Source organism: Haliaeetus leucocephalus, unplaced genomic scaffold, assembly GCF_000737465.1.
Source record: "Haliaeetus leucocephalus isolate CR32 unplaced genomic scaffold, Haliaeetus_leucocephalus-4.0 Scaffold362, whole genome shotgun sequence".
In the NCBI taxonomy this organism is placed as follows: Eukaryota; Metazoa; Chordata; class Aves; order Accipitriformes; family Accipitridae; genus Haliaeetus; species Haliaeetus leucocephalus.
Window position 1 is genome coordinate 7,036,301 of NW_010972798.1, and position 13,053 is coordinate 7,049,353.

The 13,053-nt window shown below is 37.0% G+C and overlaps 1 pseudogene; it reads left to right on the forward strand.

Annotated features, from left to right (window-relative positions):
* Positions 1-739: 739 nt before the first annotated feature.
* LOC104835151 lies at positions 740-10,944 on the forward strand (annotated as a pseudogene).
* Positions 10,945-13,053: the final 2,109 nt, after the last annotated feature.

The window sequence follows — 13,053 nt, forward strand, 5'->3', positions numbered from 1 at the left end:
AAAAGGAGACATGAAGGAACACAGCAGGGAAATTCCTGAACCTGAAATACTGAAGATTCTTTTCTTATCTATTTTTTGAAGAAAAAAAAAACCCTCAGAACAGTTTGAGATTAAATTTTTTTTCCTAATAAAATAATCTTTCATTTCTGCTGTCTCTCTATGTGACCAGCAGTGTGCTGAATTATAGCTGGAATCTTTATGTGTTCTTTTCTTCTTGATGTGAGAGAGAGAGAGAACTGAGCCAACAGCATCTTCCTTTCAGGGCACTATGATTATGGCAAACATAGACTCAGCTCTTATTGCCCCTGAATACTGGGAGACCCCTCACCAGTTCAACCCTGGTCATTCTTTGGACAAGGATGGAAATTTTGTGACCCGAGAGGCCTTCTTAGCCTTCTCAGCTGGTAGGTACACCAGAAACTGAACATGTGACAGCAACTGTTATAACACAAGGAGGCATATAATTAACCCACATTTCGTATCCATTGAAGAGCTGATGATTGTCAGATTTGTAGCTGCAATATAATGGAATGGTATCATATATGCCTAAAAATAAGAACAATTCATTGTCTGGGATGGGGAAGTGAAGTGATAAAGAGGGAAGGACTGAGAGGCAGAGAAACTTCAACATCTTTTCCTCTTTTTAGAGAGGTACTAGCAAAACAAGATAAAGTGGATCTATCCTCTGTCTATATAGCACTTTTTCAGAGACAATGTAGCCTTGTAAATCAGAAGTGAAATGTTAACAGTAAGTGTGGTGCTGGTATTTTTCGTGGTGTCTCTGCTGTTTATGCAGTTTCTGAAATTGCAATGGATGAGAAGATGATTTCTTCCTGGACCAACTCCATACCCCTTCTTTGGAAATCTGCTGCAGATGAACTTCCAAATTCATCATGAGATCCTTAAAAAAGTGTGTATTTTCAGGCAATTAATTAAAGGACTCATAAGCTGATTGAAAAGTAAATGTGAATGTTTAACATAGTCTTACCTTGAATGCTAGGGAGGGATTTATTCTGAATTGTATAAATGTGAAAATAGGTGGGGATCATTAAAATATCTTTTTCTTGGTATGAAAATTTCCAGCTTACTATGAAACATGCCATTAAAACCTTATGTGCATATGAACAAAACAATACTGATGATAATATTCCTGTCTTAGACATAGGAAAAAGATAAATTTTAAAGCAGTGTCTTTAATTCTGTGCAGTCTTTTGCATGTCTATGTTTTGACTGTTGTTGCACTGGCAGTTTCTAAATATCCCATGAAAGAGCTACTGAGTGCCTATGTGTTTCCTGTACAGAAAGGATTAATTTTTTTATACTTATTCAACAGATTTTTCAAAAGATCTTAGAATAAATTTTTTTCTGACATGCAATTTGGTCAGATTTTCACAAAGGACTTCAGTCTGCTGAGCCTGATTGACCTTTTAAGTAGCTGAACTAATTAATTATGTGCCTACGCTCAAACTCTTTTATAAGTCCAGTTGTAATGAACAACACTTCTAGAATTTGTATCCTAATGTTTTAAATTCCTCATAAGTATATATTAAATATTTAACATTTAAATATATAAGTAATAGCACCTCACTTTCACTTTTTGTTGTCAACCTTCCTTTTCCCTGGTTCTTCTCTGTCCTGCCAGTTATCTTCTCCTGAGCTGCATATTTCAAGGCAAAGTAGTCCGACCTCACAACATAAAATTACAGCCAGTGCATGTCTGTTGTGTCTTCTGCTATTTCTGACCTCCCAAACCTGAAGAGTAGTATTGCTTATCCCAAGATTTCAAAAGCCATGAATTAGTCCTTCCAAAAAATGAAATTAAACAAATATGTGCAAGCACATGCGTATAAATTTTTGCTTAACATGCCTATCTGTTCCCTCTTTGCTCCCAGGCAGCAAAATTTTGTACTCCTCTACTCCTGCAGTTCTTGGGATGTTTTGGCAACTCCTCACTCTTCCCAGCTTACTGCGCTCCACAGACTTGCTACTTTGATCTACGCACTGTTGCACTTCCCTCAGCCTTTTACTTTTCCAGCGCCCAATTCTCCAGCCAGGGAAAGGAGTGTCCTGCCTACTTCTAGTGATGTCTGTGTGCACAGTATAGTGGAGACAAGGCTATCACAGCTGAGCTAGAAAGGACAGAGTGATTCCTGCTTTACTCAACTCCTCAGCTGCTTTTGCTACACTTAATACACAAAGGGGAATCTGTTCATGGTTCACGTGAAACTCATGAGGTAATGTTTTCTTCTTATAATCACGTAAGAATTTGTCTGCAATGAGTTTGAATTGTAAGACATGCAATAAATAACATCACAGACTTTGGCAATATTGGCTGTCTGACATTTTAGGAACATCTTGATCTTTAGTAAACCAGACTTTAGATAGAAACCTGACTTCCAGCTATATTATAAGTAAGCATAGATTTGATGCTCTCTTCTCAAAGTCAATCACCCCTGGGGCATCTGCCAAGGGAAAAGATCTGGTTCATCTTCTTTGATTTTAATCGTACTGGTTCTCACCCATGTTGTTCTAATGCTGCTTTGTTCTACAGATGGCCAAAATTCATGGTAATGTCTTCACCTTATGGGTTTCAGACATTCCTATAGTTGTCCTGAAAGGGTTTCAGGCAGTGAAAGAAGGTCTGAATGTCCATGTTGAAGACATTAGTGGAAGGCCAAGAAGCAGTACCTTTCATATTTTGACTCGTGGAAATGGTAACTATTTTCACAAATTCTTTTTGTGTATTCTAACCCTGGTTTTGGAAACTGATTTGGAGTCTCAAAGTCCTTAATTTACAGTGGAAAAAAAGGTTAATATTTTCATGAGTTTTTATGAAACATTTCTTTTTTTGATTCTGTCAAAACAAAACCAGCTATTGTAAGAGTTTATGTGCAGGAGATAGATGGCTAAGCCAGAAGAAGAAAGGAGAGGATAGAGGAATGCTGCTGGACTGCTGGCAAAAATTTGAAAAAACTAGAATCAAAGAGAAGCTTCTTTGACGTATTAACTGTATCAATTCATTAATTTATAAAGCATTAGTTCATTATGATCCTAGGTGTTATGTTCTCTAATGGTCGTCTCTGGAGGTAACAGAGGCATTTTGGACTTGCAGCAATGAGGAAACTGGGAGTAGGGAAAAAAGGCCAGGATTATCGACTGCAAAAGGAGATCTTGTCACCTGGTGGAAAACTTATAGAAAACAAGTGGTATGTGACTCAGCGTGCAGGTCAGTCTGTGCAATGGGTGATTTTGCTGAAGAATGGTTCCCCTGTAGCTTTTGAAATAATTTGATTACAAAAATAGATTTAAAATATACATGCAGACCTGAGTCTCAAAGGTCTGTATCATATGATCTGCATGAGACACTTCCTTGCACAAGTGCTACATGTGAAACCCCACAGTATGAACTTAGAACTGACACGCCATGGTCACTGTCTGTTAGTGTTATTACTTCTTAATCAGTTTTACATTACCCATGGTCACAGAATCAGGGTAACAGTAAACAGTAACAAAATAAGTATCACAACACCCCATATCCCTCTCCAGAAAAGAAAAACAAGGCACAAAATACTAAAAGCTTTGACCAAGGCTGCACAACCCTATGGCTCTGCTCTCGCAAGTGCAGTGGAAAAAGCTCACGCCACATGGCTTGTGGCAGCCTCCTCAGCAAGAGAGGAAGTTTGTTCAGATTGTGCTGCTGAATAACAGGGTGATTCTATAAGTATGCTCAATTATTCTACTGTTCAGGTATAAAAGATATAAGCAAATAATAGAAGGTGGTTCTCTTTTCAATTCAGCTGCTTATTCATACAATGTCTCAGCTGACCTTTTATGTACACTGATTATTGCCAAACATGAGATCTACCGATGCCAAAGTTTTGTGGAAACTGGGTATTTTTATAACTACTACTACTACTAATTCCATTCCCACCAGCAGTCTTGCCTTTTTTTTAACCAACAGTGGTTTTTAGATGTCTGAAGGTTCCTTTTCTCATGCCTTTTACTCATAAATTGAAACCTGCCATCCAGCAATCTAATTAATGTTATAAGTGTTTATAAAATGTTACCTGCTCTCCTTTTGGTGGGAAAAGCAGGAACAGTAAGTGTTAATGGTGAATACTGTTCACTGTATTTACAGGAAAACCTCTGGACCTCACTATGCCTGTTGTTCATACTATCTCAAATGTGATTTGTTCTGTGATTTTTGGACATTGCTTCCCTAAAGATGATGTAAATTTTCACAGCTTGATTGAATCCATTGATACTATAACGACATTTGGGAACAGTATCTGTTTTCTTTGTGAGGAAAATGATTTTTTTTGTTTGATTGTTTACTTTATATAGATAGATAATGAAAAAGGCAACTTACTTGTTACTTTTATAACAAAAATAAATACTAGTGCACCTGGAATTGCTGGAACGATTTGCATCAGAACAGTACTTCCAGATGCCTAGTTCAAAACTTGTTTCAATTGCTTATGCGTCATCATAGTACAGAAATTTCCTATATCTGGTGGACAGCAATGGAAATATATAGGCTTGCTACATGTTTGGGAGATGTACAAAGGACTTTCTTGCAAAAGCACTACCTGTACAACTCCAGTGTTTGAAACTATAACTGAAACTCAGTAGTAAAATATAGGTAAAAATATCTGAAAAGCTCTGAAATAGGCTTATCTTAAATCCTGTCTGAGAAAGTGGCTTTCTGTACCACATGAAATCATGACTGTCAACAAATGTCAAGAGTGATATGGGTCTTTACTACTTCCTTCACTACTGTTAGCTAACTTCATAGGAACTTAAGTAGAGCAACCGTTTTGCATAAAGGTAACATATCACGAAATTGCTTAATGGTAGCTTTTTCCTGTAGTTTTTGGCAGCAACACCTGTACCACCTCTGCATGTCCTTATGACAATTCAGTAATGCACACTGGAAGTCAATCTCTATTAGCTGCTGGATGATGTTTATCTTCATTCAGGACGGCAGCTCCTAACTTCACATCTGCTCACCTGGACAGAAAAAATTGCTATCTTGTTTCTGTATGAAACTGTGACTGCAGCTGCAAAAACAGTGGAACCGATTGCCTCAAACAAGGGCAGTTTTATCATTAACCATTTATGAATGGGACCCACAATACTGTATATAGTCAAGAAGTCAATTTACCAAGGTACAAGGCAGCCTGCTTCTGCAGAACTTGCTGGAACTCATGCGGCTTTGTATCTTGCATGATTTTCCACCATCTCTTACTAACTGGAAACTGCTGTAATCAAGGTCCTAGAGAATTTGAGGACTAATTTGATACTTTTGGTAAAAAAAAAAATAAAACTACTTAAGATTTTTTCTCCCAGAAAATGCAGGTGGAATGATTCCTAAGCTGTCTTCTAACCAGGGTCACAGGATCATCTACTTCCAAACTGCTCTCAGTAGGTATTTGTATAAGCTGCTCTTAAAAACTCTTAACAGTGTGTCCACAGCTAACAAAAACATTCTAGTCCAATACTTCATTCTGTCCTGCTCTCTAAAGTGGTTTCACAGTGATGTACAATCCTTTAATGATGGTCTGTACTAATGTATTTTCCTGGTAAGTGGACAGGTAGTTTTAAACAAAATTATGCAGTAGGACCAAGAAGAAATACAAGCCAGGAATCTGAACAGGTTTGTGGGAAGATAAATCTTTTTAATGCAGCTGCCATTTAAACAAGTGAGCCCAAGAGTTATGACCTAATGCATAATTTAAGCTGCAGTAATTCTTAACCTGGAAGGACATGGTGCAATTTGTAAAACAGGAAAAAAGAAAAGGAAATGAAGTAGAGGAATGGAATTAATGTAAAAAGTGGGTTTTTTTTCTTTTCTGCTGAGATGTGGTTTTATAATGGTATAAGTGCAAGAATGTGAATAGGTTTAGAACAATGAATAAACAACAGGGAATCCACACAGATCAGTATTTCTACTTCATTAAGTTGTTTTGCATATCACGCAGATGTGATATGTTTGCTTCTTATCTATGAGAAGGTGTGTCTGAGTAAAATCCCCATGCATTCAGTATCCTACAGTAAGAAAATAAACCTGTTTTTGGATATTTCTATTTGCAGTTAGCAGATGAGTCAAGGAAGTCAGCCTGGGTCTGGTTTTTTAGTGATGAGATAGAAATGATATATATGTTGGATAAACTGAGAACAGGGGCATATTTTATATGAGGTCCTTGCTACTGAAGTTCAGCCTAGCAATGAACTGGGGTACAGAGTAACTTCATTTATTCTTTGTACATCACAATGGAAAATTTGTAGCATAAAACTAAGAGAAATTCTGCTCCAGGGAAAAAATGGGATTAAGAAAGTCTTTAATGAATCATGGGATAGGCACTATCCCTTCAATGTAAAGGTGAAGATGCAGTCATCAGAGTCTTTCATTTGCCTTTTCCACTGCTCAAAAGCCTGTATTAGGATTAAAATTTAGTTTGCTAATGTCAGTAATACCACATATATAAAATATGTCTTTTATAGGTATATGAAATGTTTCCCTGGCTTGCAACGCATTTGCTAGCACCATTTAAACAGACTATGTCCAGCATAAATTTTGTGAACACTCTATTAGCAAAGGAACTTGAAAGCCACAAGAAAAAAGAAAACCAGATGAAAATCAAGATTTTATTGATTACTATTTGGATGAGATAAAGTGAGTATCTCTGAACTCTTCTTAAGCTCCATTAACACCAAGGGATTTAAAGTGCTCCTTTGATTATAATGATGTCTAATATAAATTTAGAAGTGTACAATTTCTCCATAGAAAAGCTCATAGGTAGATGAATTAAAAAAACCTGACACTAAGAGATGGCAGGAGGATGATGAAGTAATAATGTAAGTAGATTTACATGTAGGTTATCTATAAACACACTAATAATAGATCTGCATGTGCTTAAGGTACGACTAGAAACGACTGTTATGATGGGATTTGCAGCAGGAATAGAAAACATGTACAATTAATAACACTGTCATGGCTGAAGAACAAAATGTGTATGTGGATAGGATAAATTGACAAATGTAATGGAGAATATTAGAAAATGTCTTAATATTATTCAGAAAGTCTTATTTTCTAGCCATATAATTTTAATTTTTTTTTTTTCCATTTTGGATAGTATCAGTAAATATTCCTGTGATGCAAGGTGGCTTACTTCTTTTTTTGTGTGCCCTAACTTGATCTTTCCAATTAATATCTTCAGACTAAAGAAGATGCTGATGCTACTTATGATGAAGAAAACTTGATCCAGGCTATTTTTGACCTCTTTCTGGCAGGTACAGAAACTACGGCCACCACTTTATGTTGAGCATTGCTCTATATGGTGGTTTATCCTGACATTCAAGGTAAGCACACCCAAGCAGTTCTGCAACTTTTTAGAAATTATACATGTTCAAATAGAAGTAGAGCTTGTTCAAAGAATAGTAGAGGAACTAATTATTAGGGTATGAAACAGGCGAACTGCAGGTTTCTGCTTCTTGCTGTAACCTTTCTAACATACAGGATAGTCACTTTAGGTTTCATTTTTAAGAGATCTATACAGAATGCAGGGTGTGATTCATCTGATCAGATGGAGGAGTCTAGTCTCAGATGAGATAAATTGCACCGTTTCCCCTCTACTGACAATAATGATTAGACTTCCACTGAGGACAAGGTGGAGTCTTCAGGTCATCCTTTTCAACCCATGACTGCTACTCTTTGATGTGCTTCTGGCTTCTTTGCAGCAGAAATAATTTCAATACAGCGTGAAGTTGCTAATATGTGTGGTTATTCCATGAAGCTTAAACTTCAAACATAGATATCTACATATAAATAGATATAAAAAAAAAGATTGGGGTGAGTAGCTTGAAACTGTATGCTTTTAATAATGATATTCACAGAAGAAAGATACAGGCTGGCAGAGTAAAATAAGTGAAGAGTCAGAGTGTGCAGGATAGAAGGGATTAAAAGGTATACAAATCACTTCAAAGGCCTCATATTTGAGAGTCTAAGCTGGATACTAGGCACGGCAGGAAGATGTCAAGAGGAAAATGGTGGAAGTGATAAGGAGAAAGGATGTCCCATTGTTGTTACCTAACAGCTCTTCAGAAGACCTAAAATTTGAGACTGGATTGCACGTACTGAATTTTCAAAACATGATCTTTCACCCTCTCAGGATATATTAAAACAGTCTTAAGTTTCCTCATGCACAGGGTCAATCTAATTGCAATGATAAAGACTCATATTAATTAGAGCATTCCAGCTCAGAAATTAATCAGAAATTACCGTTTCAGCTCAGATTGTAAGTGGGGGGAAAAAAAGTCCTTGAGAAAAATTAATTTGGGTAAGTGCTTCCTAAGGCAGGTAATTACAGAGTAGTAATTAGGCCATCTGTAGATGACAAGAAAAATCTATGTGGTTCTGAGTAAAGAACAATCCTTGATCAGTTACTAAACTGATCTCTTAATACATGATTAATATTTCATTTTCCAGTTGATTCCCTGCCTCTAAAAATAAATTATTAATAAAAGTATTTTTATAAATTATCTCAGAGCAGTAAATGTAACAGGAACCTATATATTCTTACAGAAGGACTTTGCTATCGTTATTTTTGAAGTATTATTTGAGTGTGCAACCTAGAAGCAACTTCAGTGTCGAATTCTATTCAGGTCATCTGTATGGGAATTTGAAGGCATTCTTATTTTATAAAATATCTTTTTAATCTTGTTGGATGTTATTATTACTACAAAAAGCAATAGGAAATAATGTAAGGATAGAGTTTATAGATTGTTTGGTGTATATTTAAAGCTGAATATTCCTCCTTAGAGAAAGTCCAGAATGAGCTGGATGCTATTCTGGGTTGTTCCCATTTAATTTGCTACAAGGACAGAAAAAAGTTTCTCTGTACAAATGCTGTAATTAATGAGAGCCAGCAATACAGTAATATAACCTTAATTTCACTTCCTAGACAGAGCGTGAAGGACACAGAACTGCCGGAATTGCCTGTTCCAAAGATACAGATATGCTGCATATCTAAATATCTGATGTCTGGTTCACTTTAACCATTTTAAAAACTGATTTAACGTAACTTTTTAGCAATGGAAGCCACCTCAGCTAGTGATTCCCAAAACACTATCCTTTTTTAGTTTCTTTCGATTTGATTGCTCATTTAGTTGAAAAGCAACTGTGATTGAGAACTGCTGATATCAGTAGGTCTTTGGTAGTTTAGATTAATTTAGAAAGGCTTTTGAGGGTTTTACTGGCTGGGGACATGAACCCTTGCATCCTATCAGTTCTATCAGTACCCCTGAGTTATGACTCTCTCTAAGGCTGGCCTTTTGCAAGGAAATGTGCACATTGTCCTAAATATTAGTAGGTTCTTAGATCATTATTTCTGTTGACAGAAAGCTTGTGAATGGTGACTGAAAATAAACATAGTAATTTCCAGCACCCTCAGGTCTGTTCCTTATCAAAAAGTCTTATCAGCTGGTGAACAGAGGCCGTTCAAAATGGAAAAAAGTTTTTACTGAAAAACTTGCAAAATTGAAATTATTTTCATATCACAAGCTTTTAAATGCACTATCTTGCAAATATTTTAATGAAACTAAAGTACTTTCAAGTTTGTAACTGAAAGGTACATTAGGGCTTGTTTCTACATATTCTCCCATCACTGCTTTTCATGTAGTTTCATTTTCATTCCTTTTTCCTGGATCTGCTCAAAGCAACTCTAGCATTGCAGAAATTATCAAGTAACAAAGAGAAAAATTAAACTGATACTCATGATATTCTGTAATTCAAAAGCTGAACAAGTAATAAAAATATTTAGTGACAATAGGAAAAATAAAAGCAACACATTTTAACAATATGAATATTATAAAATCCTAACCATTTATTTTATTGACCTTATTGGCAGCAAGTAATAAAGGAAAGGAAGCAGCAACATTCTCAAAAGTTTAAACTTCTTATGAAATGTTTTAAAGCTTCAGCTCATTTTTGAAAAAAATGAGACTTTAAATTAGGACTTTAAATTCTTTGCTCCTTTGTCATTATTTGCTTATCTGATGAATATGAACAATAAGACAGAACTGAAGCCGCTGATCCTTTTTTCAAAACACCATAATTTTGTCAAATATTGACCCTGTTCTGTCTGTTCCTGGGAGACATCTGATCAGTTCAACCCAGGCCACTTTGTGGATGAAGATGGAAACTTTGTAAACAGAGAAGCATTCTTACTGTTTTCAATAGGTATGTGCACTGAACAGGGACTTATTTACTCCTTGTGATAACAACTTAAGATCGATTCATTCCCCAACATAACTACAGGCATCTACAAATAGGTATATAAACACATTTCACTGTTTTAAAGATCTCCAGGAAGAGAGAAGTCCAATTGTATATGGAAAAGATTTGAAGAGAACGAACAACACATAGAAAAGTTTCTCTTGGAAGACAGATCCAGTTTCTCTTGGAGGACAGATTCAGTTATCAAAATAGTAGCAGCAAAATGCATAGTGCTAGGAAGACTGTAAATGTAAACTATGCAACCCTGGTCATCATTTCTATAATGTCTTGCCGCGTGCTGTAAATATAGATTAAAACTTTCTGTGTAAATACAAGCAGCCTTTCAGTTCCAAATCATTAAATGACAAAGTCAGATAAGAGAAAGGACATAGTCTGCAGGAAAGAAGCAAACAAACAAAAACCCAGCAAGTTAGAAAAGTAGGTGTGATAGAAATCCTTTGGCTGATTGCCTTTTCTGTCTTTTCACAGGGCACCGTGTATGTATGGGGGAGCTGTTGGCAAGGTTGGAGCTCTTTCTTGTCTTTTCCACCCTGTTACAGGCATTCGGCTTCACGCTGCCAGAAGGAGTGAAAGAAGTCAATACAAAGCTTGGTTTTGGGAGCACAATGAATCCACCTCCTTACCAGCTCTGTGCCATTCCTCAGTAGGAAATGGTGCCCCACAGATTCAGGGAGGACTTACTCTGCAAGATTGTTTCTGCATGGGAATTCCTTTTTGCATGTCTTAAGATTTTTGCTTTCCTCTTGATTTAGTTAATCACTACCCTGAAAGATGCTTTTCAGACAGCTGCATCCTGAGGATTGTACCTACAAACAGTTAATCTTTCATTCTCATTTTCTGTTTGGAAAATCTTGGTAAATTTCTTCTGATGCATAACAAATAAAGACATTAAGGGAAGAATTAGAACTGGGCCTTATTTATTGCTAACTGGAAAGAGGATTTACAGAGAAAGAACTTGAAGCAAAGTCTATAAATTAGAAGTCTCATGATTAAAGATCTGTGCATTCTTTCTCATAAGCCACAGTTGCATTTGTGGATATAGGCTTAGAGGTCTTTCAACCTGCCTCAGGATATTAGTGGGTGTAGGAGTTACAAGAAGCTCTTGGAGGAAGCTTTCTAGAAACCCAGGCAATATGATCCGAGATAACATTCCCTTATACTGATCAGGTGTGTTGTTGTGCAAGCTTGTTGTATATAACTCTATCATTGACACCTGGAAAGACAGTTCAGGGTTTCACGCACTAAACCAGGTAGTATTTCCGCCCTTCAGATGACAATAGAGGAGTGGCTTCATCAGCCAGGAGTGGAGAGCTTTTCATAATACAGGCAAGGAGCAAAGACTGGAAGACAAATGACAACAGGGAGCAGACACAAAGTGTTGATAAATTGTTCTTTTTTTATGAGCCCACTGGTTGACAGGAATATGAGAATATGACCTTTTCATGACAGGTAGTCTTCTGAAGTTGTTTGCTCCAGATCCTCCAATAATTTATTCAGCTTCATTTATTCTTTCTGTTCTTTAATGGATTCTCTGTCACAGTTAGCTGACTTCACATCAGTCAGCATAAATTAGCATATCATGGCCAACGGAAGATTGGCACTGTTGAAGAATTCTTGAAGCCCTTTATGAGCGTGGTGCTTAAAGACTTGGCAAAAGGGGATATTTAACATTTTGCTAGTTTGGTTACTGACTGTTAACAAGGGATTTTTTTTGACAGCATTGGGACTATGTTCTTCCTTTAAGAGGTATGAAGTGGATACTATATGCCAATGTATGAAGGATTATTTTTATACACCGATTAGCTGCCAGTGCCATCTGCAGGACTGAAATCATTATCAGCTGTATTTTTTTCAGGTACCTCTGCCTACCTTGGATTTTAAAGCACCCCACTCTAACAGGAAGAGATGTGTGAAATCAGTAATCTGCATACAGGATGAAACCTGGGTTGCCAGTGTCTTCCCCTCCAGGATTACCTTTATGGGATGGTTCAACCCTTTTCACTGCTGTGGACTGGACAGCAGCATGGCCAGACAGGTAGGTGATTGATGTGAAGTCCCCTCCATGCTGGAACTGCAAACCATCCCCCTGGCAGTAGTTCCACACTGTAAGGGGGTGCTTAGTTTGTATCCCCATGGATAGCAGGAGGAGAGGCAATGACAGCAGCAGTTTCTTGCCTTTAGCACCAAAATTAAAAATCCCTTATCCTAAAGAATAGCTGGTAGATAGCACCAAAGAAATGCTGCTGGTGGCTGCATTTAGTAATTATGAAGAAAATGGAGCCTAGGCAATGTCATAAATACATTTTCCATCAAATAAAGATGAATCCCATACCTCAGATCTAAAACAACCCACAGTCATCTTCCTTTCTCAGTGTGAGAGAACCATATTCCAGGCTAGCTCCAGCTGTACCACTGATTAAAGTGTCTACTGAGCTCAAAATCAAGTAAGGTTTGAAGCTATCAAGTGTCAACAAATGATTTTTTTCCTACCTGTGCAACACTCTGGTTCCCTCCAGAACCTCTGCCTCCTCTTCTTCCCTGTGTTTGTTTCGCCTCTCCAAAGTGTTCCGTTACCTTTACAGTCTGTACCATCTTCCTAACCCTCCTCATTTTCTCATTTATCCTAATTTTTTTTGCTCTTCATTTTTGTTCTTGAGTCAAAGCTGTGCCTTGACTATTTTTCCACTGGAAGATGTCATTCAGTTTCACAAATTAGTAGAGAATAGGGTCACCCCCACTGTTCTAGAAGGACTGTT